This window comes from Phasianus colchicus, chromosome 3, assembly GCF_987193195.1.
Source record: "Phasianus colchicus chromosome 3, bPhaCol1.hap1.1, whole genome shotgun sequence".
NCBI lineage: Eukaryota > Metazoa > Chordata > Aves > Galliformes > Phasianidae > Phasianus > Phasianus colchicus.
This window is the reverse complement of record NC_143438.1, coordinates 40250301-40262475: the sequence shown is the minus strand read 5'-3', so window position 1 is coordinate 40262475 and position 12175 is coordinate 40250301. Positions and strand designations below refer to the sequence as shown.

Sequence of the window (12175 nt, the reverse complement as noted above, 5' to 3'; positions counted from 1 at the left end):
GAACTAAAGACAGCAGAAGAATGTACTAAAATAGGTAATTTGGGGTCAAAGGCAGTAATCTGTTTGTGTAGGTCTTAGCTTCAAGAATTAAATTTTTTGCTGAGATACGGTTTATGAATTAATTTCCAACAAAAGCCATCTCTCCAAAGCTTAGGGCTTGTGTAGCAGCCACTGATCACCCATGGAAAAAATGAAGCATTACTGTGAAATGCCCTGTACTTTTTTTCTATAAATAGATCTGCGGACTCTTGATGTACAGGAGCACATGTGGTGTGCTAGTCAACTGGTATAACATACAGAAGCTCTTACCTTGAAGAAGGAAAGAATTTCACATAATGCACAAGGAAGAATTGCCTATCATAGTTTGATGAGGAAAAAAAGAAACAAAATGCAAAAAAAAAAAAAAAAAAAAAAGACAATTCATACTCTGGCAAATTTTTTTAGCTCATGATTCATGCTATGTTTTTATTGAGAGTGGCTATTATTAAAGCTAGATTTAAATAGTCTGAAGAAGACGAGGCTCAGAGGAGACATTATTGCACTCTACAACTTCCTGAAAAGAGGTTGTGATGAGAAGGTATTTGGCCTCTTCTCCCAGGCAACAAATAGGACCCGAGGAAATGGCCACAAGTTGTACCAGAGGAGGTTTAGGTTAGACATAAGGAAAAACTTTTTCTCTCAGAGGGTGTCAGACACTGGAATGGCCTGCCAAGGGAGGTGGTGGAGTCAATGTCCTGGCAGTGTTCAAGAGGCATCTGGATGAGGAGCTACAAGATATGGCTTAATAGCTTGTAGTAGCAATGGCAATGGGAGGACAATTGGACTAGATGATCCTGCAGGTCATTTCCAACCTTGTGATTCTATGATTCTATTATTCTAAGTAATTAATAACTATTTTATTGACTTTACTATATAGTTTCCTTACAGTTTGCATAACTTAACTTGTAACTATGGTATTCTACTGGCTTTTTTGCATGGAAATAAAGCTGATTTGTTCTGACTTCCTAAGTGAACTGATTGCTGTCATATAGTAGATGCATCTGTAACGTGTTTCATATTTTTAAAGTCTTATGCTCTCACTAAAACTTCACAACTGAAATATAGAGATTAGCTGACTAATACTGCAAAGACAAATATTTTGGTATAGGTACTATTAATATGCATACAAGAATCTATTGCCTCTCTCTTTCCCTCTCTTTTATGTTGGAGTACATATTACAGCTTCATATCTTATGGCTGAGACCATCACAGAAGTCATAGGAAGTAACACTGTTTTCTACTGTTATACTTTTGATACTGCATGATTCTGCTAATACTGAACCAGAGTGCTAGGTGCTTGTGCACTGTATAGCAGCATATCAAAGGTTGTCTGCTTAATTTGACTAGAAATGTTACAGATTTTTTTTTTTCTCAACTACTATCAACTTCTGCCCTAGGTGATCTCCCAGAGCATAGAAAAGCAAGATATTTTATGGTCAAGTCTGATTAGAATATCAAAATATATAGCATCAGCTGAGCAGACTAATCATTTTCTTCTGCCCAGGGGGAGAGATTGTAAAAGGACAGTCTTCTCTCCTATAAGGTCTAGAAAGCTGGTAAGAATCAGAGGAAGTGGTGGCAGGCTTTTGTGGTTTGTTGGTTAGTTATGTTTTGTGTGTTTTAATTTTTTTTCCCTAGGATAATATAATTGTCTCAGTTAATATCTTCCCTCTAACAAAGAAATTTTCTGACAGTGCCATGGCTACATGGATAAACTTTGGGTTTAGACTTTTTGAGCTGTGTCACAGCTAAAGAGGAGGGAATTCAGAGTGATCTTTTGGATTTATGAACCCTGGATTTGGACACCATCTGCTTTTCCTCTGCATTATTCCCCTGAAGTTGCAATAAAATGATCCCCACTCCCCTGTACAAGCATATTTTCCCAAAGGACAGGTTGGGTGGGGATGCAGCAATACCAGCTGTGTTTGAGCTCTTGGCGAAGCTCTTGCTAATTTTCCTGGCGTTAATGATGTCTTTACTGGTTAAAAATTTGCCTTTACAACAAAAGCTGTATTGAACTATACATCTTCTTAATTGTAACTTAGAATAAATGACGTATTTTTCTTTCTTTTTTTTTTTTTTTTTTTTTAAATTTTACAGAGCCCAAGTAGTTCTGTGAATACTGCAAAAAATTTTACCACAATATTCAATGACAGACTCCTTCTGAGTATCTTTTTTATTGCTGCTGTGGAGAATTATTACAAATTCCTAGCTTTTAACTGTTTCCATTTACTATGAACTGTTAGTTCATTTTCTTCCCCTTCAATTAGATTAAAGGATGTAATGAAGGTCTTTGGGGGCACGCTAGCATCTGTTAAATCTGTGATTCTTTGGCAGGAGAAGTATTAAACCTGAAGGGTATAGTAGTGCGGGTGATCAAATGTTGAGAAAACTGTGCTGTTATTAGACATCCTTTTGATCATTGCTATTTTCGGGACCCTGATTTAATCCTACAGCAGGCTTCATTTTGCAGAACACTCTCTTCCATACAAAATGAAATTCTCCATAAAATCTAGCTCATATCGTAACATTGAAAAGTGAGTCAAAGCACTGAAAAAAAAAAAAAAAAAAAAAAAAAAAGATAAATTTGATTTGTAGAAAAACAACATATGATTGATTCACACAACCTGTTACTTTAGAGGTTTATTGAGTCATACGTCATGGATAAGTGCAATTTTTAGAATTTATGTGCTCTTCTATAGTACAATATATGAGAGGGTATTTGAAGGGCTTTTTGTCTCATTTGCATATTATAAAGTATTGCTGTATATAAATATGTTGGGTATATTACATGCATGAGTGGAACAGTGACCAAACACTTACTAGCAGCACCTATAGATCACAGTTATCTTCCACTGTATCAGAGTGTTTGTTTTCCAAGATTTAGTAGATGTATGGTGAAGCTACAAAATAAATCCAAGAATAAAAGACTGTATGTTTTCTTTTTTAACTTGAGTATTAATTGCTGTTAGAAATAAATTTATAATATTTATATACTATTTATATAAACATAAATTTATAGTGGCATATAGATCCAGCTTACATTTTTTTCTTTGTGGAAAGTGCTTTAGGTTCGGTACTGTGTACAGCTTTGTTATACTCTGTATGAAGCATACAGGGAATGCTCCAAAAGTAACATCTCCTATTTTATTATGTTGGCCCACAGTGTCAGAGAAAGCCTTTTGTGATATGGCAGTAGAGACTGAACATTCCCGCCAATTCTGCATTACATTTTGTTGCCATGCAACACATGGAGGCAGAGAATGTCTGAAAAACAGTGCCTGTCATGAAAGTGCATATGAAGTAAAGATCATTCAGTCCGGCTATGTGAAAAAAATGGCACCCATTGCTACCATGGCACATGGAGCATTGGTTTCATAACACTTATTTTCACAAGTCCTTGCCTTTTAAAAGTATGTAGATTAGGATCTGAGTATATGAATACTACCTTTCAATTTAAGTGTGTTAGTTCAGACTGTATTTGAATTTTCATATTGCAAAGACTCTAGCTTGTCTGTTTCTTGGCATTGATTTCCCTTGAAGACATGGAAAATGTCTTTTTTTTTTTTTTTTTTTTTTTTTGAAGAACAAAATTATGAATGTCTACTAAATATGTGTAAATTTCAGCTTTAATAATCTCATAGATTGAGGGTCAAAAATTAAGAATCTTCATTGCACTGGTATTTTCACTTTGTTGATATATATCTTTATGATTAAAAGCTGATAAGAGGAATTTACTGTCATATTCAAATGGATTATATTTGCTGGTAACTAATTGAAGTAAAGTAGTAGAAAAACTGATACTTCCAGCAGACAAACCCCAACTTCAGGTGAGTGAAATAAGCCTGTTTTCATTTTTGGTTTAATTTGGGAAATCACTCAACTTACATACTAGAATACGATTAAACTGTAACATGCAAAGTGTTTCTTAGAAAATAACCTGTGGAAGGTGATATAGGTATAAATTAAACACTGGAATAGGCTCCCCAGGGAGCACCGTTTGGATGTGGTGCTTAGGGACATGATTTAGCGGAGGGTTGTTAGAGTTAGGGTAGTATGATTAGGTTTTGGTTGGACTCGATGATCTTTAAGGTTTTTTCCAACCTGAGCAATTCTATGATTCTATGAATCTATGAAATTCTGGCTATGTAATTCATAGGTAATTGCTACATGTTCAGTTTAAGGTAAAAGAGATTCCTGTGAATTCTTGGGCATAATAATTTCTTCAAATATTTCAAGTTCTAGGATTTTCCTGCTGGATGCCTGCTAAAACTATTGTTTTTGTTTTCTTTTCATCTACTCTATGAGGCCAGGCAAAGAGGGAGCTGTATTAGTTTTCCCCAAAAACATCACTGAAGTTAATGTTGCCAAAACTGAGTCAGAAATTCAGAAAGATGAAAAATGACTACTGGAACTGATTTTATTAAAATAATCATAACATTGATTCAAATAAACAGTGATAAATTCTGCTGATATGCAGCCTGCTATGAAACTGAGAGCAGGTTTAAGCAACTTTGTATAAGCTGTCCTGACCTTGAACTACCCAGATAGCACTTTGAAGCAAAATAATGCTGAGTGTTTGAGTTGTATGTGCCTAAGGGTTGAAAAAATTGTGCATCACCTTTCAGAAGAATACAATGTGCTATTCTTTCTAGATATGTATCCACCTTCTTCTTTTAAACACAAGGAGAAAAAAAAGAAAAAAGAAGACTTCAACTCCCATAGTTAAACTCTTATATACTCAGTACTTTGGTTACTATATGAATATTAGGAAAATTATTGTGGTGTGCTTTGAATTTGTAGAATTCTAACAGTAAAATAAATCTTCTTGTAGATTACATATATATCCTGTGACTATAACACCATCAATTATTAAATATTATAAGCATGTATATGAATCTGTAATGGTATGTTATTGTAGCAGAAATGTGACATATATATACTGTAACTGGGTGAATTGTCCATAATCATCTCTCTCTAACCATCATAATTCTCAATGCCAGCAATCAAGCCCACAAGGATTGATCTAATCTGAGGGGAAAAAAAAAATTCTGGCAGATGTTTGTAATTTCTTCTATTCCTAACGTTAAGTGCCAGCATGTTTGCAATCTGGAAAATAAGAATAATAAAAACATACAATCAAAATGCTTATGATGCAATCTGTGACACTGAAATGGCCTGTGTTTTATAACCTTGTAGAAGGTCATAAAACAAGGTCTCTAAAATAAAGATTAACCTTGCTTCCTAGCTAACATGATACAATGAAGCTCAAGTACAAAGATATCATACATGATGAAATCTTTCCTTCTTTGGTAGTGTTCGGTAACTTGTATTCAGGCAGTATTATTTATTTGAAGTATTAGTAGTGATCCATTTAAGACATAGTTGTGGGGTTTTTAATTCACTCTTTACAGTTTAAAAAGTTTTTCTTCCATTGCTATAGCTTTGTGAGAGACGCTTTGGTAATGTATGAAGAATAGGCAAGATAGGGTGGAGACTTAGAAATGGTGACAAAAGGAACTCTTCCCAAGGCTTGATGTATGTTATGGTAAGAAGTAGACAGCCCCATGATCCCATGCTGCTAACAAAAAGCAAATAACACCATGCTTTTGATCAGGGCTGTGAGTTATTTTTGCCTTGCCTCCTGCTTGCGCAGTGGGTGGTGCACAGCCCTGGGGAATCCCTGCTCATCCACAGGGACATGGGGAAGTTCCCAGTGGTGGTGTTATGGGGAGGGAGCTGTCCTTGACTCTTATGTCCATTTGGGAGCTCAGTGCTCTGCTGGGTATTCCTTCTCACTATCTTTGTCACCCCATCCAAGTTTGTCACCCAAAGTGCACTTTCTCAGTGCAGTGGTGACTGTGTTTCAGAAGCTTAGGCAATAAAATCAGCGCTGTTCAAGACAGGAGAAACATTGCATCTAGGTCACCTTCACAGGGGCCCCGAAACCAAAGTGCAAGTATGTGTTGTTACAATAGTACTGCTTTGTCTTTTTAATGCAAAATTGTGTTAACTCTGGTAGATGGACTCCAGTGAAGACTTTTTGTTTTGTTTTATTCTTTTGCTTTTCTGTTGATTTTATTCAGCAATTGCTCAAATCTAGTAACATGTTCTTCAGCTGAGGCGTGAATAGTTTTGTGTTCTCATTTTCCTGTTGGGCCCTTTCACATATAATAAGTTATTGAATTTCTCTTAAATTTGATTTAAATGTATGACATGAATTCCACTGAAGCAGTAAGGTGTCACCTCTAATTTCTTCTCCCTTTGCCAAAGTATGCACAGAAAAATAAGAAAAAAAGTGGTATATGTCAAAACAGTATGTCTGTAAATATGACTGTATTATGGCAATTGTTTTCTTACTATGAATGCAATATTTTTAAATTTATGAGTCATTTTTTATAGTCTCATGAGTTACTGTTTCTCTCACATGCCCCATTAGAATGATGCCCATTTTTAATGGAGAAAATTAGTGAAGTAACTTTGAACTTTTCATAGTTTAGTGTTTTTAGTGCTTATACTGCTGATGTGTCATCTAATAAGACAGCTCTGCACATAGGAAGTAAGGGAGGAGAAATTAGGTAGCTTTTTCTGTAAATTACAAGATGTAAATGCAAGACGATATTACAGTGCAGGTATCTTACTGGGATGTACTTTTAGATAGAGGAATGGAAATTTCAGAAGAATCTGAAATGATCCGTGTGTGCAGTTATTTATAACAAATAGTAAGCAAAACCAAAAAAAGTTACTTTTGTTTATTTTAAAGTTTGTTTTTTTTTTTAAGTGTGAGGTGTGTCAGGTGGGATTTCTGGAATAATTTTAAAAGGCTTGTCAATAAAAATCTTTTCTCTAAATATTAGTGATGAGTAGCAAAACTTTATTAATTATAGCTGTGAGACATTAATCTACGCTGAATCTTGCATAAGCCAAGTATTTAAAATTATCTTAGGAGAATAAAAAAAAAATTCTTTTTTTTTCTATGAAACTAATTTAGTCAATGGATATCTTGAAGTATGTCTTTTCTTGGATCCATTATGAATATCCATGGCAACAATAAAAGAACTTCACAATGTGATCATAATAATGATCCATTCAGTGGCAAACTTTGCACATTTCAGTAAAGGATGTTAAAATATATGAATATCAGTGGAAGAGTAAGCAGAGAAGTGAATTAAACAGAAGAAAAAGTAAGAAGAGAGGATGAAGTTGAGATTTTCTTCATAAATTCAGTATTATGGTGCTTTAAGTAAATTATAATAAGGGGATCTCTAAAAATTAGTAGAAATGGAGTTGCACTGGAAGTTGAATTTCGAACTGTGATTTCAGAAACAACTTTGAGGTGATCAGGTTGTTTTTTTCTACATTTAGTATTGTCTTCCTTCGCTTCAGGACAAGAATACACAGAAGCTGTTCTCCCCTCCAAGTCTCTGCAGCACCATGGAAAATGCTTCCATGTTCCTCGGCCAGGGCAGCTGAAGCAGCTGAACCAGCTCTCACCTGACCACAAGTGTGCTGAGCTACTGCTATTGATTACTAATGTGAAAGTGCACAGATAGTGGGGTTGAGAACAATGTATATGCTTTTTTTGTGCTTTACCAAGCTGGGATCTTGCAAAACTGAGAGAGGGGTGTTGTTTGAATAGACTACTGAGCCTTGGACTCAGCTGGTAATTTCATCTGAGTTGTCTTCAGATTTGTACTGAACAAGCTTAGGTCCTTTTAATGAGTAATTTAATAAAATAAAAGCCCCAAATAGCATGTGTTTAGTGCTACCTTTCTGAACTTCTCTAGAAAAATAAGAAATAGTATATATAATTAGTCTTTGTGTTCCTTGTTTTTTTATACAGAATTATTAAATATCTTATGTTGAACAATGAGTGCTCATCCTGGAATGCTGTAAAACTTATTAAGCGATCAAATAATTGTCAGTTCTTCAACTAAGCATGTCTGAGAAACAGTCTTTTAAATCTCACAAGAAATGCTAAATATGATGGAGACAAAACTGCAAGCTGTTATAGGGCTGATGCTGGGTTATTTCACAATGGCTACACAATTATATGAGGACTTCAAAAGTTTTGATTACAGCCAATGGCATCATAAACTAGGCCAGGAATAAAAGAGTGTCTCACAGTTCCTGAATAATTGACTAGGTTTCTGCATATGTGCCTATGTATTCATTTTTATAGGTAAATTCATGCTAATGTATTTTCAAACAGTGAGGGACAAGCTGTCTACTATTAGACAACGAGCTGCTGAAATCCAGTGGCACTATGGAAGTTTTTACCAGATTTAGAAGTGATTGTATGTAAAAATATGTATGTGTGTATATATATATATATAAGCAATATTTAAATATAAGAATATACCATAGTGCATCAGCAGTGCTCAGTGAGCTGTTGCTTTCTTCAGAGCTCTCCCCTCCCTAGTTGTTTGAAAAGAAACAGCTGTCAATAAATGGATGCAGCAGCAGTCTAATGATAAAACTTGAGTTCCACCCTCTTACTCTTTGACATGTTACAGTCCATGTCTGTGCCAGTGCCTTTGCATTCTTCATCACTCTGCTGAACTCTGGGAATAGGTCTAATGAGAACCGTCCTTAAAAAATACAACTGACATTTGGCCCTCTTCAGTAAATACTGTGAAGACCCCTCTAAAAAGCAGGGGTTCAAAGCCTCCTTCTTGAATTATGTCAGTTCATCTAGCAAAGCTCCAAATCCTGTTCCATGTTGGCTGATAACCAATGAAAAAAAGACTGAAGTTGCCATTCAGGATCCCTGCTCATTTCTCATTGAATGAGTTGCTTTGAAATCTGCATTGGATGACCTTTTATCTGGAAGATATTGCCATCCTTCCAGGGAGAAATCTGAATCTTTCACTTAGCTTTTCTAATTTTCCACTTAGTAGGCATACTTCCAAAGTACCAGATAGAACTGATACTTTACATTAATATAAAATATAACTGTGATATAAATATAAAACAAACCACAGAAAGAAACCACCCAAGTCAACTGATATGAAACTTCTGTTGCCTTATTTCCAACTGTCCAGAATTCAGGTCATCTGTAAGATATGGATTCTGTGGCTGTGCTAAAACCTGCTGTCACTGACGATGAAGTCTGTGGGTTGATCTGCTATTCTAAAAAGAAGTCTGTGAGGACTGTAAACCATTAAGAGCAGATAATGGAAATCAATAGAAGATTTGAAATGAAGGCAGTGATTTTTACCTTGATGTGGAACTTCTTAAGAAATACTTTCCTCGGAGGATGAGAGATGAACCAAAAATACACATAGCCTAAAAAGGAAGTGGATCCCAGAAGAGCCAGGATTATTATTAAAAGAAACATTTCTATTAAATGAATAAATGTTCCCCCTTAGGACAGTTGGCACTTTTGCTTCTATTGAGGTCAAAAAGAATTGAATCTTCTGCATCTCCTGCAAATGTGGAGATTCTCATGCCATAACACTGTGGAAAGCTGATATAAGTTAATCAAGAGGTAACTGTGGGAGCAGTGCTATATCTTTGGTAAAATATGTTGCAGCACTGCCAAGATGTTATTTGAAGAAAACACTATCTAATAAAGATGGTTTATGATGTCCCACAATGTAGTGCCTTTGTTTTTTTTTTTTCCCCCCCAGGAAATATGATATTGTCTTTGCTTTCCCCCAGGTTAGGCACAGTAATATCTGGAATAGGAACTACAGCTGTACAGTTGCCAACTCACAACCTTAGCAGAAAAAAAGCCCAGAAACTTCTGTTCTTTGAGAGAGGTGTGCTTGCAGAGGATTTCATTATGTGCTATTTTGTTTTCCAAGAGTCTTCTTTGTATTTAAATGTACTGATGTTGTAGTCCAGTGGGTAGATTTTGAAAAGAAAACACTTGTTTGGACTGATTATAATTATCTGAGATAATGACAACAGCATAGTGTCAGTATTATTAGACTGTGGTTAATTAGGCTTAATTATTTTAATGACATGATATTTGATGTTTATATTCAGTTTAGAGAGTGTTATACTATTAGGGAAAGCTTCTCAGTTTAGCTCTCCCTGCCTGTATTTCACTGATATCTTCTTTCTTCTCTCCTCAGTGGGAGATATGTTTGGATAGTACTGCACTTCTTGTTTTGTACCATTACATTCTGTAAAACTTCAGAAGAAATAAGGCTCTTCTCCATGTTTGGATGCGCAGGTAGGACGGTGTCAATAATGTACCAATGTTTGGTTGCTGCTGAGTTATGGGAGCATACTCAGAAGCAGACCAGACCACTCAGCAGGGAAGAGTCACCACTATGATGGCACAGGGCAGAGTGAGGCAAGATCAGGTGGTCTGAATTAGGCCTGGGGATTGTTCTATACCAGGTGACATCTTACAAAAGGCCATAAAGCTGTGAGAGGCTGGCTAGGAGGTAGCTGCTGCTCAGGGTTTGGCTAGGCATTGGTTGATGGGAAGCAAGATGTTGAGTTGGGGGTGTTTAGGTTAGCAGGCAGTTGCATTTTTAGCTGAACATTGGTCAATGTGTAGCAAGTAATTGCATTTTGGTTATGTACATATATATTTATAATCATATTTTTAATTTTCTTTTCTGTCTCAGTAAATAGCTTTTATGTCAGTCAGTGAGCTTTGTTGTGATTCTGTTTCTCTCCTTCATCCTATTTGGGAGGAAAGGAGAGAGTGGCTTTGTGCTGCTGAGCATCTTCTGGGTTAAACCACAACAGGTGGGGAAAACCGTTAGCTAGTTTTGTGTGTGTGTGTGTTTTTTTTAAATATCAGTGAACTAATAACATGAAATGCCATATAACATTGTTCATAGAGACATACAGTTACTGAAAAAGAAAATGATGTAAACTACTGCCATAGGTATAAACCAGATCAATATCTAATCCCTTACTTGTGTAATGTAGTTTAGAATGATAGTCTTAACTGGCTTCCCTTTGAACTGTGAATGTTTTCTTATTTGACTGATTTTAAACTTCTAGCTCTGGTAATACACAAGACCTTTTGTAAATAAATTGGGAAAAATAACTGCACCTATCAGTACAAGTTAGGGGGTGACTTGCTAAAGAAGGTCTTTGTAGAGAAGCTCCTGGGTGTTCTTGTGGACAACAGGTTGACCATGAGCCAACAGTGTGTCCTTGTGGTCAAAAAGGCCAATGGTATCCTGAGTTGAGTTAAAAAGAGCATGACCAGCAGGTCGAGGGAGGTGATCCTCCCCCTCTACTCTACTCTGGTGAAGCCACATTTGTAATACAACACAATCTTCTGTGTCCTAGTTCTGGGTTCCCCAGTTCAAGAAAGACAGGGATCTCCTAGAAGGAGTCCAGGGGAGGACTACGAAGGTGATGAAGAGTCTAGAGCATCTCCCATGTGAGGAAAGGAGGAGTAACCAGAGTCTGTTCAGCCTGGGGAAAAGTAAACTGAGAAGGAATCTGATAAATGTTTATAAATATCTAAAGGGAGGTGAGAGAAAAATGGATGAGGTCAGGCTCTTCTTGGTGGTGCACAGCATTAGGATAAAGAGTCATGGCCTTGAACTTGAACATAGGAAGATTTGTACTGACATGTGAAATAAATTCTTTACAGTAAGGATGTTGGAGCACTGGGACAGACTGTCCAGAGAGGTTGTGGAGTCTCTTCCTATGGAGATATTCAAGACCCACCTGGATGCCTACTTGTGCAACCTGTTGTAGGGTATCTGCTTTAGCAGGAAGTTGGACAAGGTGATGTCTTGAGGTTCTTCCAACCCCTGTGACATTCTGTGAAGTAGTCTAATAATGTATCCATAAAAAAAAATGCATTTTAAGCAAAATCTTGCATAATGTCCATTGATATGAGAGCAATATTTTCAATCTGTTCTTTCTGGATGTTTTTCTTTTTTCTCTATGTGTTTCCAAACTTTAATAATCCACGTAGCCTTTCTTTAGGGAGTTTGTTGAACTAAGTCAGCTAGATTTTCTTTTGCCCAGCAGTGGGTACGCTGATACTTGTTTCTACTGTGTGTTTTCTCTATATACAAGATTATAGTAGCAACTGATTATTATGTTACAATAAAAGTTGCAATAAATGTGCCTCAATGACATTGATGCTCTTGTAGAAATAGAATGCAGTGAAATGAATGTGTAAAACAGAAACGTGTATTGTCAT

The 12175-nt window shown here is 36.1% G+C and overlaps 1 protein-coding gene across 2 annotated transcripts in view; it reads left to right on the top strand.

Moving 5' to 3' along the window:
• Positions 1-12175, top strand: part of DOK6 (docking protein 6) — a 243486-nt gene that overhangs the window by 80002 nt on the left and 151309 nt on the right. The window lies entirely within an intron of this gene.